Raw genomic sequence first — 19,747 nt, 5'->3', positions numbered from 1 at the left:
TTGCCAGACTGCTATCATCAACACATTGAGTTGACGAATTTGTAACAGAGGGAAATGCGAAGGGATGAAGCATAAGAAGTACCCCTCGTTTATGACCTCTGAGCATATGGCTAGGAACAGCAGGAGAGAAAACACTGTGCCTACTGACATTTGCCAGTCCTACAATAAATTATGATTGAAAAATACATGGACTTTCTCTCTTTTGAGATGTTCATTAATTGTTACCACCTTGATATAATAAAAAAAATTCTTTTTATCTTTCTTTTAAAAAAGCATACTTTCCTTATTAGGAATATTAAACCATTGAGAGACACTGAAGTCAGTGAAGTCCCGTTAGCCAAGTACAAGAACCACTCTGGCCAAAATGCTCTAGGTAGAGTTCATTACTTAATCAGCCAGTTTCCAAAAGCAAAGTATCTTCTAATTTCTTAGGCACTATCTTCAACCATGCCTTTAGCTTTTGAGTTGTTTGTCTTATCAGTAAAAGTTTGCCAATGCCTCAGAGAAACTACTAGAAGGGAAGACTGAGTTTCAGAAGAGGGTCCTTAAAGCAAAGATGAGCACTTTCTTGGCTCAATGCTCCAAGTGTAATTGGGGAATGACAGGACTGTGCACCCAGGGCATTTAAAAGGGCAGTGGAGATGTGGGCCTCTTCCATCTTTGGAAGCTCTTAGGTTAAAAAAAAAAGTTTACTGACAAAATAGAGCTACAATTCTTGAAGTATAGCATGTTTACTATTAAATTAATACTTTTAATGTAGAAATATAGTGCAATATAATTATGCTATTTAGAAGATAACTGCAACAACTGCAAAAGTTATATACTCATAATACATGATGGTGTTAGAATTTCACTTAATCGGAAACAAGCAGAAAGTTGTAGATAAAAGTCTTCATCTTCCAATGTGTTCAGTGTATCCCATTTGGAGATGCACATTTGAGGCTCTTCGCTAATGTGGGCCTCTAATGAATGGTATCTTATTTCCCCATTAGGAGAGGAATGGGCCCAACTCACTTGACTCAAGAAACTATTTCACACATAGATCTCGGACTTAGTTGACAAACTATGATCTTACTTCTGAGATACTACTGCCTCCTCCAACCAATTCTTCTCCTAAGAAACATTTTTTGATGGCATATTTTGAGTGTTTATGACTTAGAAAGTTATGTACCATGTAACTTGGCTCCTTGTGGGAATGACCCAGAGCACTTTTTTCTTCACAGGATTTTTTTTTTTTTGATTCCACAACACAATCCTTGCTGCAGAACCTCTGCAACAGTGCCAGCAGGGTTCTGGAGGCACACCAGTTTGGGTTCAAGCTCTGCTCCACCATGACTAGTTAAGTGACCTTGAAAATTACCAACCACTCCGCCTGCATCTAAACTGTAAAATGGGGATAATATCTCATAGGGTGGTCTGAGGATTAAAATGAGTTGCTACAAACAAAGCTCTTGTGTGTTGCCTGATGTCTGGCAGGCACTCAAGAAATGGTCCAAATTTCCAGGTATAAAACAAATAATTCCTGAGGATGTAATGTACAGTGTAGGGAATATAGTCAATAATATTATGATAACGTAGTATGGTGTCAGATGGTTACTGGACTTATCATGGTGATCACTTCTTTAGGTGTATAAATGTTGAGTAACTATTGTGTACACCTGAACTAATATAATATTGCATGGTAGCTATATTTTAATAAAAATTTTTAAAAATGTTAGACACAGTTACTGTTATTCTTTTTCCAGAGTAATACTCAAATTTCACAAGCAACAGAGTTCTATTTAGGGATAAGAAAACATTCAAAACAAAACTTTTACTACTTTTTGATATTTTTAATGTTTTAGATGATTTACTTATTTGAAACGGGGTTGAAGGCGGGAATTGCTTTGATGAAATGTGTAACAACCCTTATGCAGTACCAAACTCAGCCTCCAGATGTCAGTATGAACTCAACTGATGGAGGCAGTTACTATCTTCAACAGCAGAATGGTTAATGATCCTCTATCGTTATGCATTAAATAGCATTGCAAATGTTCAATAACCACTCTTTGATTTTAGAAAGGTAATAAATATGTGGACTTCTTTGACTTCAGCAAACATCGCACCATAAAACCAGTAATGAGAACAGTAATGCAACAAGTGTCTGAATCTGGGAGTAACATTATAGAAAAGTTGGAAAACGTTAACCACAAATAAAAATAAGGAAGAAGGGCTATATTTAACACTTCCTCTTGAGAAAAAATGGTTATTTGCATGATTGTGATATATAGCCTATGGGTCTTCAAAAATTATTCAAGATAATCCGAAGCCACATCTAACATTTTCTACATTCTGCAGCTGTGCAGGACACAGTTAGAGCCATTTCCACTAGAAAGGTAAGTAAATTGGATAAAATAATTGTTCTACATCTATGGAAATCATGTAAAAGTAAATCATTCTATAAAGTGGCCCAGATTCATTATGCCTTTTGCTACAGAAACCTCAAGAAGAAGTTTGCTCTTGGAGGGCACTGTTACCCATTTTATTCATTCAACAAATATTTATTGAGCACCTACTATGTTTCAAGAAAATTTTAGATGTTGGGAACACAGCTTTGAACAAAGCAAACAAAATTCCTTCCCTTGGGGCTTTGCAGTTTAGGAAAAAAAGACAGACAATAAGCATAATAAATAAACAACAAATTAAAATAATATATTAGGAAATAATTTCTACAGATCAGAAAAAAGAAAGAAGGAGAGAAGGGAAACATTGAAAATATAGTGGTTAATATGAAAAGGTGACTTGCAAGCAAAATCTTGCAGGGAATGAGGGAGCAAGCCAGCAGTACGTCTGGAAGAACAGGACTCTAGCAAAGGCTGCAGGGACAAGGTTAGGATGGCTGGAACAGGGTGGGATGGACTCCTGCGGATTTCTGGTAGAATTGTGACATGATCTGACTTAATGTTTTAATAGAATCTCTTTGGTAGCTCTGCCAAGAATAGCCAATGTGTGGAAAGGGCAGAAATAAGTTAGGAAGCTTCTGTATTACTCTAAGTTAGAGACTATGGTGGTTTGGAGGAAGACTTCATTCAGGTGGAGTCTCTAAAGGTTAATGTTCAAACAGAGATCCATGGATGCTTCTGGTAAGGTCTACTAAGATGCCTGGAAAGGTCTACTACGCTAAGGATGAAGCTGTTTTAAATGAAAGTCCACTCAAAAAACCAACCAAACAAACAACAAATGAGCCTCCATAATGCTTTTATGCTAATGATTGCTGTTTGGGAGCAGATTATAATTGAAGTTCACAGAAATCTTTTATTTAATAATAGTGTGAAAAGAAGAGTCAGAAAAAACGTCAACATGGACTATATATGGAGCACAGTGATTTTTATGGGAGATAAAATGCAAGGCTTCTTCTGATCCTGGCAAAAAATAATGCAACCGGTTTTCACTCAAAATAAAGAATTTTCTATTTTCTCTGGAATCCTAGTTTTTTAAAAATACCATACTTATCTCTTAAATACCAATTCACTGTTTTGTTTTTATATTAAGACATTTTTAAAAAAGCTCTTTTAGGTTTACAGAAAAATGGAGCAGAAAATGCAGAGAATTCCTATGTATCTCCTCTTCCTCCCCTCCCCAAAACAGCTTCCTCTATTATTACCTTGTATTAGCACAGTACATTTGGTACAATTGATGAACCAATATTGATACATTATTATTAACTAGAGTTCATAGTTTATACATTAAGATTCACCCTGTGTTTCACAGTTCTATGGGTTTGGACAATGCATAACATAATGCATCCAGAATAGTTTCACTGCTGTAAAAAATCCCCTGTGTTCCACCTACAAATCCCTCCTTCCTTTCCCTGGAACCCCTCATAACCACTGATCTTTATTGTTTCTATAGTTTTGCCTTTTCCAGAATGTCATACAGTTGGAATCATACCATATGGATATAATATTTTCAGACTGGCTCCTTTCACTTAGCAATATGCATTTAAGATTCCCCTATATCTTTTCATACCTTGATAGCCCATTTAATTTTATTGCTGAATAACATTCCATATGTGGCTATAGTAGTTTCTTTATCCATTCACCAATTTGGCAATTATGAAAAAGCTGATATAATCATTTGTATGCAGGTTTTTGTGCAGACACACATTTTCATCTCACGTGGGTAAATACCAGAGAGCACAAATTTTGGTAAGACTATGTTTCCCTTTATAAAACAGTGCCAGGCCGTCTTCCAAAGTGATTGTATCACTCTGCATTCCCATCATCACTAAATGAGAGTTCCTGTTGCTCTACCTCCTCAACAGAATTTGATGATGTCAGTGTTTTGAATATTAACCATCCTAATAGGAGTATAGTTTTATCTAATTATTGCTTTAATTTGCAATTCCCTAATGACATTTAATGTTGAGCATCTTTTCCTAAACTTATTTGCCATCTGTATATCTCTTTTGATGAGGTGTGTGTTTAGATCTTTTGCCCAATTTTTTAACGTTGAGTTTTAAGAGTTCTTTGTATGTTTTGCATACAAGTCCTTTATTGAATATGTGTTTTGCAAATATTTTCTCCCAGTCTGTAGCTTGCTCTTCATTCTCTTAACATTGTCTTTGTCAGAGCAGAAGTTTTTAATCATAATGAAAGTCCAGCTTATCAAATATTTTCTTTCATGGATTGTGCTTTTGGTGTTATGTATGTAAAAACTCATGACCAAACTCAGGGTCACCTATATCTTCTCCTATTTACTATATAGAAGTTTTCTTCCAGAAATTTGTTGAAATCTCTTGCCTGCTGAAGGCCTTCTTTCTTTTCTTCATCAGTCTGGTTTACTTAAATTCAGTATTGAAAAAGACAGATGAACATTTTTTTATGTCTGACATTATATTTTAAAATCATTTTTGGCTTGAAAAGAATTTATTATACTTTGAATATTTATTTTGATCCCAACATGGCATTATTAAGGTTGAATCCTACATGATTTAATGTTTTAGTTGTTGGTTGACATAGTTTCTTAGTTGTTTTCTTAGATATTCTAGGGAAAACAATAATATTTGACATCCTTTCTAGAATTTATTACTCCTTGTTTATCTTATTACATCAAATGCTTTCTGAATAATGTTTAAGTGGTAATTAAAGCAACTTAATTTTTTTTCTAACTTAGATGGGGCTATCTCTGGTTATTTCTGAACAATACCTGCTATCAAGCAAAGGGATTTTTTTTTTACCACTTTCTAGCTTATAAAATGTTTTCTCAGAAATAGATGCTGAATTTTAGCAGATAGCATTTTGTAGGAGATCATTTTTCAAAATGATTATGGAGTTTTTTTCTTCTTTAATGTATCTTCTTTGTCATGTGTATTTGCCATTTTGATTCTATCTTTCCCCTTTTCTCTGAATTCTGAATGCATTTTTCTTGATACTCTTCCAATTTACATTTCCAGCAGTGTCCACTCTTGTATTCATCATCTCTATTATTAAATACTGCTAATCTTTTTATTCTTGATATTTTGAGTAACTTCTCTTTTGCCTGATCTCATTTTATAATTTCAAATTATAGCATGAGTCAAATCATTAAAACACTTTCTGTTTTCTCAATCAGTTTTGTTTCAGTGGCCTTTTGTATGTCAGCTTTGCTGCTTCTTCTGAGTTTTTTAAAATTTTAATGAGAATTTTATACAGTTTACTATACATAAAGATGTATAAGAAAAAAGATATACAGAGAGATCTGATATCAGTGTCCAATTCTTCCTCCCATAGAACTATAATAGGCAATAATTCTTAACCAGTGTGCTTAAAAGAAGTTTTTGAACTACAGGTTTTAATCATGTGTCTCATAGTTTTTCATTTTCTGCCCATATTTATAAGTGGGTGTCTTATTTATACTCCATCGGTAATGGTATGAACACCATAAGTATTTATTCATTCGCTCATTTAGCATTTTTGTTCCTATTATGTTCCAAGTACTATACTTGTGTGTTTCTGACTTTTCCTACCCTCTGTCTTGACCAGTAGATTAACTACGCTGGCAGGGAAGCAATTATGCAAATTCCTGCATAGTGAAACATCTTCAACCTTGTGAATGAGGCAAACATTTAAGGAGATAGCAGTACAATAAACTAGGAGCCTAGTAGCTGTGTTATATCTTTCCGGATTTATACTGTTGAGAATATCATGTGAGAAATTTTGTTTTGTCATATAGTGGAGTCAATTTCTTCACTGGCTTGCATGCAAAAACTTTCTTCTTATGCTTTGCAAACATTTATGTAAGTTGTTCACTGTGCTTGTTAAAATTCCAAGCTCTTTCAAATTCATCAGCTCTCACAAAATTTGAGGGAGCACCAAAATCTCATTAATCAAGATACATTGTATGTTAATGCAATATTTTTTAAATAAAAAAAATATGCAAAAAATTTCTGATGAACAAAATACCAAAATTTAAAATAAAGGCAGGATCAGTATTACTGATTTTTTTCTATTGCTTTAGACTTCAGTATGGCTCAGAATTGCACTCTTACCAATCCTGTCTTTATCTAAAATGCTGATACTTCTAATAATTTTGACCCTTCTTACTGAGTTATTTGGGCAGATGTCCCCTGAAGTTTTGTATCCAAGGTGACAAATGAGTGAGTTCATCGCTCATATCATTCTAGTTCCGGCCTCTTTCACTAGAGTATGTACAACACACTGAGTCACAGAATCCTGTACTCTAATTTGACCCACATTCATAGACAGATCAGGTTTTCCCAGGCATTTCCCACTCACTTACCAAGTTTACCTTTCTTTGTCTTTAAGATAATACTTTTTTCAGGTAAACCAGATTGATGAAGAAAAGGGGAAGGAGGCTATCAGCAGACAGAAGACTTAAACAAACTTCTGGAAGACGGAAAGTAAATAGAGGAGTGATGTCTCTTAGAGGAACAAGAGGAAGCCAGAGCCTAGTACATGAAGACAGTCGTGGCATCAGCCTCAAAGAGACTCAAGGCTCAGAAACCCCAAAGTGAGAATATGATGTGGAACTAAAAACTCAGGTATTGACGAAAAGTCTACATACAGAACTCGTAATCTCTCTATGCCTTCTCCAATCCAACACCTGTAGTCACTGTATTTCCCAAGCTCCAAACTGGAGGATACTTCTCTGAAGGAAATCACTGCCCAGAAGCAAAGACTTCTACATTCTGGCATTTAGAGTCCTGTTAGAATAATAGTCAGATCCCTGTCTGTTCATCTCAAAGCAAAACTACAACGTTATCCATGTGCATTATCAAATATTAATGAACACTTAAGACCATAGCACTACTGAGATTAGTTTCCAAAATTAGAGATGGAAATAAACAAGCAGGAAACAAATGGGGCTGAAGGAAATAAAGATGACTCATGAAACAAAAGAGAACCTGATTAGTTGATAATTTTTATGAAAATATTTCTTCCAGAAAACTGGATGATAGGAAAAACAAATAATCAGCACATTAAATTAAAAAAAAACAACCCTTTGGACATGAAAACTATTATCTCCGTACCAAAATAAAATTAATAGAGGGTTGGAAGATAAAGCCAAGAAAATATTCCATGAAGTAGAGGAAAAAGATAAACTCACTTTTTTTGAGAGAGAAAATATGAGATCTAGAAGATCTAGCTCGGAAGCCTATCATCACAGTAAAGGGAGTTTCAATATGAAAAAAATAGCAGAGCAGAGTTTCCCAGAGATGAACAAGACCATTCTTCATGTTGAAAGGGTCACCAAGGGCTTGGAAGAGTGAATGAATGAAAATCCCATATATTGGACCATTTAAGCTGTTGGTAGGAGAGCAAATAGTGCCACTCTTAAGTGTTGGTTTTGTGGACTAACCAGCTAGGATTTCCCTGGGCATGGAAAATGAAAACCCAGATTTACATGATTTAGTTAATTGGAAATTCTTTAATAAAATGAAATAACAGAATTTAAAACATTAAAATAGCAAGCACAAAACTAACATCTACCTAAATATACTGCTTGAGAAGGAATTGGCCAATGGTTTTTTTATATCTTCTGGGGCCAGGAAGGAAAGGTGGCTGGAAGAGTGTCCGAAGGGATAGTTTCTGTCTAAAAGTTTATAATATGTCTAGAGGCATCACCTTCAGGGTGAGGCCCAAGAGCCTTTTCAGTGACACCCCACCTTGAGCAAATCATGAAACAGGAAGTCTATGAAGCTTTGGTTACAGAAATACTGAAGGAAAAAGGCTGCTCCTGTGGTGGTGGCAAGGTAAGGAAGGGGTGCAGATGGATAAGTCCCAGCATCGGTATTTCGTCTCTCTTTTTATTATTATTATTATTATTATTATTATTATTATTATTACTTAAGATAGCCTTGACCTCTTATGTCCTTTATACTTTCTATTTCTCTTCTAGTTTTAATTATTTTATTGCTCTTATTATGCTGTTTATTCTTAATTTTATTATGATTTTTATTACATTTACCTGAACATTTTAAGTTGAAGTATGTTCACATAGCTCTTTCAGCCTGTAGTTTTATAATCTGTGTGTTCTATTTATCACTTCACAGTATAAAGTAACATCTCTTCTGCCAATGTTCTGATCAAACTCCTGGAGGTCCTCTGTCAGTAGTGGTTAAAATGGCTTCCTTGCCTCTGTGGCATCATGCTTCTGGAGATAATCCCCAGAAGTGTTTGGGAAGCATTTTCTGTACAAAGGACTAATCTTGGTTCCTCCTACTTTGCCCTATAATTGGAACTAGACATGTCTCCCCACAAAGCTATAGGACACCACACCAGTCACTAAAAGGTGTTTCTTTGAAATTATACCAAAGCTATACTCAGGGAGGGGGAAGCAGATTTTTATGACCATCATTGAAGAACTCATCACCAGTTGTGTCCAAAGTGACACCTCAATTGAGTTCCTGCTCTGTGAATGAGAGAAGATATTCACCAATGATACATCTTATAAGGGGTTGATATCCAAAATTTATAAAGAACTCATACAACGTAACACCAAAAAACGCAAGCAATCCAATTAAAAATTGGGCAGAGAACATAAATAGACATTTCTACAAAGAGGAAATATGGATGGCCAATAGATATATGAAAAGATGCTCAACATCACTAATCATCAGGGAAATGCAAATTAAAAACACAATGAGAGGTTGTTAAGGATCCAAGATAGCAGAGTTGATAAATGCTGTGCTTACCTCCTCCCGTGACCACATTAAAATTACAACTAAATTAAAGAACAATCAAACTGTAGAACCATGTGAAGTCTAGCTGAACAAAAGTCCTATAACTGGGAAATATAAGGAAGAAGACATGTAGAGACTGGTAGGCAGGGTGGAGATACCTACGCTGGACCACATCTGTGTATGGTGGTTGACAATCAAGAGGGATATCTCGGCCTTCGAGGTCCCCCTGAAGAAGATCAAAGGACCCCAGCCCCAGTCCAGAGTACCAGTGCCAGAAAGAAGAGCCCCGCAAAACAACTGGCTGTGAAAAACAATAGGTATTCTGACCATCAGGGTGAAACGAAAGGCTGCGGGAAACTCAGACATCCTCTTAAAGAGCCCATGCACAAACTCAGTCACTCACAGTGCCACCCTAGGCTCCAGCAAGGGTACGGTGGTTTGGGAGGAGTGAGAGACATACAGGGAAAGACTGAGTTATGTGGCTTCGTTGAGAACTCGAGGGATAGTCGCCATTTTCCCTGTATAGAATTCTGCTCCTGTGCAGCCAGTAGGCAGGCATCATCTTTCCTGTGTTGAACCCTCTCCCACATGGCCAAATTTGAATCTGTATTGGCCTGGTGAACTCTGCTCGCTCCACCCTATTAAGTCCCAGGGACCCTGCCCCACCCAACTCATACAATGTGAGAGGCTGTGTTTCAGCCAGCAGCTAGCCCTGCCCATGCTGCACTCTTTCTTAGACAACTCTTGGGGGTTCATGGGCCCCAGGTGGGCAGCAGCTCTATGCTCTGAGACTTTTGCTGAGTAGCGCCAGGCTCAGTAGTGACACCAAACCAGAATCTACATTAACTTAATGAACACCACTTGTTTTATCCTGGTGACTCCCTGCGACCCTGCCTCACCCAACTAGTGACCATAAGAGACTCTATCAGCAGCTGAGCCTTACAAGATCCAGCAACAGGTCTTGGGGTACCCTGGGCTTTTGCGAAGCTACCCCAGCTCTGGTATTGGTGGCAGCTGTCCTCAGTTCACAATATAGCCTCTCCCATACACTTTCAGTGCAGCACAGGTAGCAACCAATCATGGATTGCTTTGTGTCTCCTACCAGGTAGTCCCTGGTCAGTCACAGGCAGAGGCCCGGAACCAACATACCTGGAGATCAGCTTCAGACCACAGCAGAGAACCACCCAATTAGCCCTACAAGCAGCACACCCAAGGGGTGGTCTCAATAGGCACCAGAGCTCACTGGGGCAAATCCTGTTCCAAAGGATAAGTCCCACACACAGCAGCCCATAAGCTTTGGATGTGGCCAAATCCTACACTGAGTTAGGTTGGGGGGTCAATCCCACTGACTGATGTGCCAATAGCAATCAAAACTCAACTATAACAGGAGGGAACCCACAACCTACACAAGGGATACTCATGAAGCACCCAGAGCAGGTGACCAGAGAGATTGTGCCACTAGGCCCCACAGGGCACCTACTACAAAAGGCCATCTGGCCAAGACTTGGAGATGTAGCAGATTTACATAACACATAGAAACAAACACAGAGAGGCAGCCAAAATGAAGAAAAAAAGAAATTTGTCCCCAGTTAAAGAACAGGAAGAAAAACTCCAGAAAAAGAACTAAACAAAGTGGAGGCAAGCATCTTACTAGATACACAGTTCAAAACAGTGGTTATAAGAATGATCAATGAACTTAGGGGAAGAATAGATGAGCTCAGTGAGAGCTTCAAGAAAGAGATAGTAAGCATAAAAAAGGATATAGAAGCTGTGAAAGAACCAGTCAGAAATAAAGAATACAATAACTGAAACCAAGAATGCACTAGAAGGAATCACCAGCAAACTAGATGAAGCAGAAGATAATGTCAGTGATTTGGAAGACAAAGTAGCAGAAAATGTCCAATTGGAATAGCAAAAAGAGAAAGAGAGTTAAAAAAAAATGAGGATAGCTTAAAAGACCTCTAGGACACCATCAAGGGTAACAATATTCACATCATAGGGGTACCAGAAGGAGAAGAGAGAAAACAAGGAATTGAGAACATATTTGAAGAAAATGACTGAAAGCTTTACTAATCTGGTGAAGAAAATAAACAAACAAGTCCAGGGAGCTCAGATTCCAAACAAATGAACCCAAATAAGCCTACACCAAGACACATTATAATTAAAATGGCAAAGGTTAAAGACAAAAAAGGAATCCTAAAGGCAGCAAGAGAAAGGTAACTTAATTACAAGGGAGTTCCCATAAGATTGTCACATGATTTCTCAACAGAAATCTTGCCTCAACTTTGCTGGCAATAGGGCTAGGCATGAAATATTCAAAGTGATCAAAAGCAAGAAGCTACAACCAAGACTACTCTACCCAGCCAGACTATTATTTAAAATTGAAGAGGAGATGTAGCGCTTTCAAGACAAGAAAAAGCTGAAAGAGTTCATCACCACCAAACCAGTGTTACAAGAAATGTTAGAGGGACTTCTTTAAGAAGAGGGAAAAAAAGAACATAAATATAAATAATAAAATGGTAATAACTATGTACCTATCAATAACCACTTTAAATGTAAATGGATTAAATGCTACAATCAAAGGACATAGGATAGCTAAATGGATTAATAAACAAGACTAATACATATGCTGTCTCAAAGAGACCAGGTTGAAAGACACACAGAGACTGAAAGTAAAGAGATAGAAAAACATATTTCATGTGAATGAAAACAAAACAAAACAAAAAGCTGGGTAGCAATTGTAGAGGAAAAAGGGGCCACACACTAAACCTGACAAGCTCAGGAGAGGCCAGCATGGCAGGCCCTACAAACTCGTAGAGTAAAATTAACCACAAAGGATGTTCTGAACATAAAAATGCCTAACTAAAAGCAGGTCACATCCTTGGCCTGTACCTTCCTTGACAAAGGTCAGTCTGTACTTTAAGTGAGCCTGTCTATTGTGTTTTTGAATCTAAGATAACATACCCTTGGAATGTCAGAATACTGCCTTTTCTTGGAACCCTCGGGGCACATCCCACCATATCAGAGCGCTAAACCACAGAAGCCCTCATCATTATTCTCCCCTGATTACCATCTCTGTGTGCTGTAAAATGCTAACTATCTTGTACCCACCAATGTAAAAGAAGTATCTGTCTCTCCAGTTTATTTATTATTATTTTTTAATTAAAATTTATTGTGGTGACAATAGTTAGTAAAGTTAAGTGGGTTTCAAGTGTAAAATTCTGTAATAGTCATCTATATATCACATGTGTTCACCATCTCCAATTTATTTTTTACCCAATCCCAGATATTTCCCTGCTTTGCTTTTCCCCAACCCCTTAATCTACCACCAATGGATTTCATGTAACCCTCCTCCTTTGACTCTAATGTATAAAATAAGTCTCAAAACTGCCATTTTCTGGAGCATTTCCTCAATCCATTGAGATTTTGCTTCCCGGCAACTGTTGTCAGTTTGGCTCAAATAAACTCATCAAACTTCTTTACATGTTTGGACATTTCTTATGTTGACACAATACTTATATCAGACTTTAAAACAAAAGTTATAATAAGAACAAAGGAGAACATTACATAATGATAAAAAAATTGATCCAACAAGAGGATATAACTCTTGTAAACATTTATGCACCCAACATAGGAGCTCCTAAATATATAAAGCAAATATTGACCAATAAAGGGAAAGACTGACAGTAATGTAATCATAGTAGGGAACATTAACACCCCTTTGACACCAATGGATAGCTCTTCCAGACAGAAAATCAACAAGGAAACAGCAGCCTTAAAATGGCACACCAGACCATTTGGGTTTAATTGATATTTTTAGAGCATTTCACCCTAAAGCAGAAGAATATACATTATTTTCAAGTGCACAAGAAACATTTTCTAAAATAGACCATATGCTAGACTACAAAACAAGTCTCAATAAACTTAAGAAGATTGAAATCATATCAAGCATCTTCTCTGACCACAATGGTACAAAACTAGAAATTACAAGAAAAAAAATTGAAAAACACACAAACACATGGAAACTAAATTACATGCTACTAACTAATGAATGGGTCAACAATAAGATCAAGGAAGAAATCAAAAGTTTCCTTGAAACGAATGAAAATGAAAACATAATGACCCCAAATCTATGGGACACAGCAAAAGCAGTCCTAAGAGGGAATTCATAGCAATCCAGACCTACCTCAAGAAACAAGAAAAATCTCAAATAAATCTAACCTTACATTTAAAGGAACTGGAAAAATAACAGTGAACAAAACCAAAAGTGAGTAGAAGAAAGGAAATAATAAAGATCTGAGCAGAAATAAACAAAATAGAGTCTAAAAGAGCAATACAAAAGATCAATGAAACCAAGAGCTGATTCTTTGAAAAGATAAACAAAATTGATAAACATTTAACCAGACTCATCAAGAAGAAAAGAGAGAGTACCCAAATAAATAAAATCAGAAATGAAAGAGAAAGGACAACACTATAGAAACACAAAGGATTATAAGAAAATAATATAAACAATTATATGCCAACAAATTGGACAATCTGGAAGAAATGGATAAATTCCTAGAAACATACAATCTTCGAAGAAAGAATCAAGAAGAAACAGAAAATCTGAACTGACCAATTACTACTAATGAAATCAAATCAGTAATCAGGAAAGTACTCACAAACAAAAGTCCTGGACTGGATGGCTTCACAGGTGAAATTTACTAAACATTCGAAGAATTAACTGATCCTTCTCAAACTCTTACAAAAAATCCAAGAGGAGGGATAGCTCCCAAGCTCATTTTACCATGATTCCAAAACCAGACAATAACATCAGAAAAAAAGAAAATTATAGGCCAATATTCCTGATGAGCATAGATGCAAAAATCCTCAACAAAACATTAGCAAATTGAATACAGCAATACATTGAAAAGATCATATATTGTGATCAAATGGGTTTTATTCCAGGAATGCAAGGTTACAATCAATGTCTACAAATCAATTAATGTGACACCACATAAGTAAAATGAAAATAAAAATCATATAATCTATCAATAGATGCAGAAAAAGTGTCTGACAAAATCCAGCATCGATTTATGATTCCCACTCAGCAAAGTGGGAATAGAGGGGATATACCTCAACATAATAAAGGCGACAAACCCACAGCTAACATTATACACAATGGTGGAAAGCTAAAAGCATTCTTTTTAATATCAAGAATTAGACAAGGATGCCTACTTTCACCACAGGAATCCCACTTTCACCACATAGTATTGGAAATCCTAGCCACAGTAATAAGACAAGAAAAAGAAATAAAAGGCATCCAAGGAAGAAACAAAACTGTCATTAGTTGCAGATGACATGATACTGTATAGAGGGAACCCTAAAGATTCCACCAAAAAATGATTAGAATTGATAAATAAATTCAGCAAAGTAGCAGATACAAAATTAATATTCAGAAATTGGTTGCATTTTTGTACACCAATAATGAACTGTCAGAAAGAGAAATTAAGAAAACAATCCGATTTACAATTGCATAAAAAAATACCTAGGAATAAATTTAACAAAGGAATTAAAATAACTGTATTTGGAAAACTATAAGACACTAAAGAAAGAAATTGAAGAAGATACAAATAAATGGAAGCATACAAGTTCTGACAATTAAGTTCACGAATTTGTTGAGACAATGTTGCTAATCGTTTTTGATATCAGAAGGATTATTCATTATGAATTTTTACCAACTGGACAAACAGTTAACGAAGTTTTCTATTTGGAAGTGCTAAAAAGGCTGTGTGAAAAAGTTAGACGACCTGAACTTTTGGCCAACAATTCATGGCTCTTTCATGATAACAACGTATCAGCTCACACGGCACTGTCTGTGAGGGAACTTTTAGCCAGAAAACAAATAACTGTATTGGAACACCCTCCACACTCACCTGATCTGGACCCAGATCTTCTTTTTTTCTTTCCCTGAAGATAAAAGAAATATTGAAAGGAACATATTTTGATGACATTCAGGACGTCAAGGGTAATACGATGACAGCTCTGATGGCCATTTCAGAAAAAGAGTTCCAAAATTGCTTTGAAGGGTGGACTAGGTGCTGGCTTCCCAAGGAGTGTACGTCAAAGGTGACCATAGTGATATTCAGCAATGAGGTATGTAGCACTTTTTCTAGGATGAGTTTGTGAACTTAATTGTCAGACCTCATATATTAATCACTTCAATAAGTAAAAAAATAAATAAAATGAAATAATTATAGGGAAATATTTATAAGTTGGAAATAGGAACAAAATGTTTTAATTTGAAACAGTTACCCCAACAGCTTCATAGTTAATAGTGAAACATCAGAGGTATTCTAATTAAAGTCAAAATCAAGATTAAAATGCCACTATGAGAGTCACAGGAAAATCTAATAGCAGAATTAAAATCCTAAAAACTTTAACTATTGAGTAATTGGACACAGAACATAAAATATGTTTAAAATGTTTAATAAACAAAAGGAATTAGAGGTATGTAAGAATAGAATATTAACAAGAATGACCATCCAAATGAAGAAGGTAAAATAGAGCTTTTAGAAAATAAAAATATAATTATTGAAATTAAAAATTCCAAACATTGGATAAGATGGAGCCAAAGAGAAAATAAGTAAATGAAAGATATATCCAAAATACACCAAAAAAGACAAAACAGTAGAGAATATAAAAGAAGCATCAGAATATATAAAGAATAGCAATAATAGATCAACCATATTGGTCATATTTACAGAATTAATGGCTTAGCATTTCCCAGAATTGGTAAAAGAAACAAATATGAACATTTATAAAGCAAAGCCCAAGCAAATTAAAAATTAAAGTCACATTTAAATTGTGAAATTAAGCAGTAAAATAACAGAGAGCAAGAGAAGTTCATAAAATCAGAAAAGGTCTCTGATGCTAGAGAGAAAAGATAAATTACCTATAAACAATAGGCAGTTAGATTGACAGAAAAGTTATTGAAAGCAGCTAAAGGAAGCCACAAAATAGTAGGATAATGTCTTCCACATTCTGAAAGAAAGCAATTGTTAACCTAGTATTGCATATTCTGCTAAAATATCTTTCAAGAAAGAAGATGAGATGAATATATTTTTAGACCAAAATAAAACAATCACAAAAAAGAGTGTCATCACTAGCATACTTTCATGAGAGAAATATATTACAGCTATATTTCATAGGAAGGAACATTATCTCTGAAACTCTGAGATGAAGAATGAATGAATGAAGAAACCAATAAAATGTGGAGAAATCAAAACAAAAACTAAGTACATATCATATAATATGGGAGTTTGAAAAATGAGATTGAATATAAACACTCTTGGATGACATGTTAGATGGGGCAGGGATGATTATCAGAGGTAAAATACCCCTTGAGATAGGATGCTGCTTTCTGTGATGACTGCATCACACAATCCAAAATTATCCCCGCCACAGTAAGTAATAGAAAAGTAGACAAAATATAGGACACAGCTATTTCTAGCCAATGGACATGAGGAAATGCAGAACTGTAATCACTGAAAGAAGGAAAACAAATAAGGTGGTTACTACTACTGCCCAGGCTGTTTGGAGATAATTTCTAGACTGTTTTATAGGGTGGGGGACCCCCAAAGACAGCATGGTGATTTTGCTGAGTGGAAGAGACAGAGATTGGAGTTCAGTGAAGCTGAAGTGGCAACAATGTATGGGCAGAGTTCCAAAGAACAAGAAGCTACACAGAGAAAGAATTATAGAAATATGCAGAGAGGTCTCTTTGAGTGTTTGGCTGAGTGACGTTCCAACATGAAAAGGGTGAAACTTTATGAGGCTGGTCAAAAACGATTTCCTGAGTGTGGCAGACGGACTCTCTAAGTTGCCCCCATGGCCGTAGTATGACTCCCTCTCTTTGAGTATGGGTGAGACCTGGGACTTATTTCTAGTGACATAGAATATATCAAAGGTGACAGGATGTACATGAGTCCACATATGTGATTAGATTATGGAAGACTGTAGTGCTGACCTTGCTAGTCTCTCTCTGCCTCGCTGGCTTTGAAGGAGGAAGCTGCCGTGCTGTGATCTGCCTAGCCAGAGTGCAGCTGGGGTCCATGGTCTGACAGACTGAAGGAACTGAATGTTCCTAAAAGCCACGTAAGTTAGCAAGCAGATTTTTCCTTAGTTGAGCCTCCGGTAAGACCACAGAATTGTCTGACACCTTGATTGCAGTCTTGCAGAGGACCCAGCTAAGCTGTGGTCCAACTCCTGAGCTACAGAAACTGAGATAATAAATATGTCTTCAGCTACTGTGTTTGTGACAATGTTATGCAGCAACAGCTAACTGATATACTGGGAAGAAATAATTACTGTGGCCTGTAAGTTGAACAATTCCTACAGCTCACACAGGCTCGGAACTGTTTGAGTTTACTCAGAGTAAAGAGGCCTCAATGCGTCTTCATGAAATTTAGTAGAAAACCTGAAAAGGCTGTGCCTGAGAATTGCAGCAAAATTAGCCCTAGGAAAAAAAGGCTACTTTAAGCCTAAAAGTAGCTTAAAACAAATCTTGAAATAATTAATGTTTAAATAACTTACTTAATTGCCTGTCAAAGAAAGTCCCAAGAATTTAAAGGAATATAATAAAACCAAGTACTCTGAAACAATTCACAATGTCTATTATCAAAGAATCAAGAAAATGTAACACATTACCAGGAGAAAAATAAGTCAAAAGAAACAGATACATAAATAACAATTCCATTAAAATAATGGAATGAACAGGCAAGGAATTTAAAAAGGCTATTATAAATATGCTCAAAAATATAAAAAAGCATTGTCATAATAAGAAGAGTAATGGAATATTTTTAAAAGTAACCAAATGGAAATTCTAGAAATTAAAAATACAATATCAAGAAAGAATATTTCACTAGATGGGATTATCAGCAGAAGATTAATAAACTTAAAGATAGAGCAGTAGATTTGGTCCAAACTGAAGTACACAGAGGGGGAAAAAGTCAGATACCAAGTATGTGTACTGGGAGAAAGGGTAAGAATGAAGGCAGAATAATGACCGAAATTTTTCAAATTTGATGAAAACTGTAAATCTACCATTACAAGAAATTCAATGAGTCATAAGCAGGATAAACACATACAAATACATATTCTCACATACACACAAAACACATACATCATAATCACATTACTAAAAACCAGTGATCTAAAATGTAACCAGAAGAAACTAAGACACAGTATGTAAAGGGCAACAAATATAAGCATACCAGCAGGCTTCCTATTATAAGCAATGCAAACCAGAAGATTATAGAACAACATTTTTAAAATGCCAAACTAGAATTATGTCATCATTGAAAATGTTCTTTTAATAAGGCAAAAGAAAAACTTTTTCAGACAAAACCGGAGAGGGTTCCTCACCAGATTTTTGTGGTTCTTCGTATGCTGAGTACTTTTGGATTGTATCCTATACATTTTGAATACTATGTTATGAGACTCTGAGTCTTACTTAAATTTTATGGAGAAAGTCGATACTTTGAGGTTAGCAGACAATAGACCTGTTTAGATTCAAACTGCAACTCCAGCTCACATTCTGTGGGATGCCGTTCAATGTCAATTCAGTTCTCACAGCCTCTGCAGTATCATTTGGATCTGTCCCACGTCCATCTCTCAGAGGTCATTCTGGGACCTAAATTCCTGTCGACCCACTAGTTTAGGTCTCAAAGTCTTAGGTGTGAGAACTAGACCCATGTATGTACAGGTCAGGGGTAAGCCCAGGAGATCTTAAGCAAGTTTATAGGGTCATTCCCCACACAGCTCCGCCTCTGTGATCCCCCCATTACTTTCTTGTTCCTGGGGGCACCGCTTATCAGCCGGCCAGCCAGAAACCAGTTACTTTCCTGATTGTGCTATATCTGGGGCCAAGTGGTAGGAGGACAGAGCAAGAAGGAGAAACAATAAAAGGGTTTGGTCCAAGCCTTGACCACAACTTCCGGGAAAAGAGGGTGAGTTCCCAGTGCTCCCATGTTGGCAGCTGCCATTTATGCCCCCACCACAGGATCCCTTGGGAACTGGGGTGCAAGTCAGTGAAGAAAAAGAATAAAAGGGAGGATTTCCGCACGCTCTCTGAGAATTAGGAGTTCCCTTTCCTGTAAATTGAGCCAAAACTAGCAGATTTCTCCTAGGGCTTTCTGTGTTTACTTCCGTTTCCAGTGGCAGTAAGATCAGGCTGACTTTACCAGAGGGGGGAAAATGCTTAATTCACTGACAGATCAGGAATTCAAATTCTGGTGTCTTCCTCTATGTTGCTGCTACTGTTTACTTTTCAGAGTCCTCCAAAACCTGATCCATATATTCTTTCCAAGCTTTATAGTTACATTCAGTGGGAGAGAAAGAATGGAGTGTGCTCATTCCACCTTACCCCAAACTGGAGCTTGGTCAATTTTCTTTAGAAAAAGTTACCATGGCAATTTCATGAAAGAGAGAAAGAAAGAGAGAGAGAGAGAGAGAGAGAGAGAGAGAGAGAGAGAGAGAGAGAGAGAGAGAGAGACTTTTCAACAAATGATTCAGAAACAACAAAATACGTGTATGAAAAATAAC

This window comes from Rhinolophus hipposideros (assembly GCF_964194185.1).
Source record: "Rhinolophus hipposideros genome assembly, chromosome: 5".
Lineage (NCBI taxonomy): Eukaryota > Metazoa > Chordata > Mammalia > Chiroptera > Rhinolophidae > Rhinolophus > Rhinolophus hipposideros.
This window is presented reverse-complemented; position numbering follows the sequence as displayed.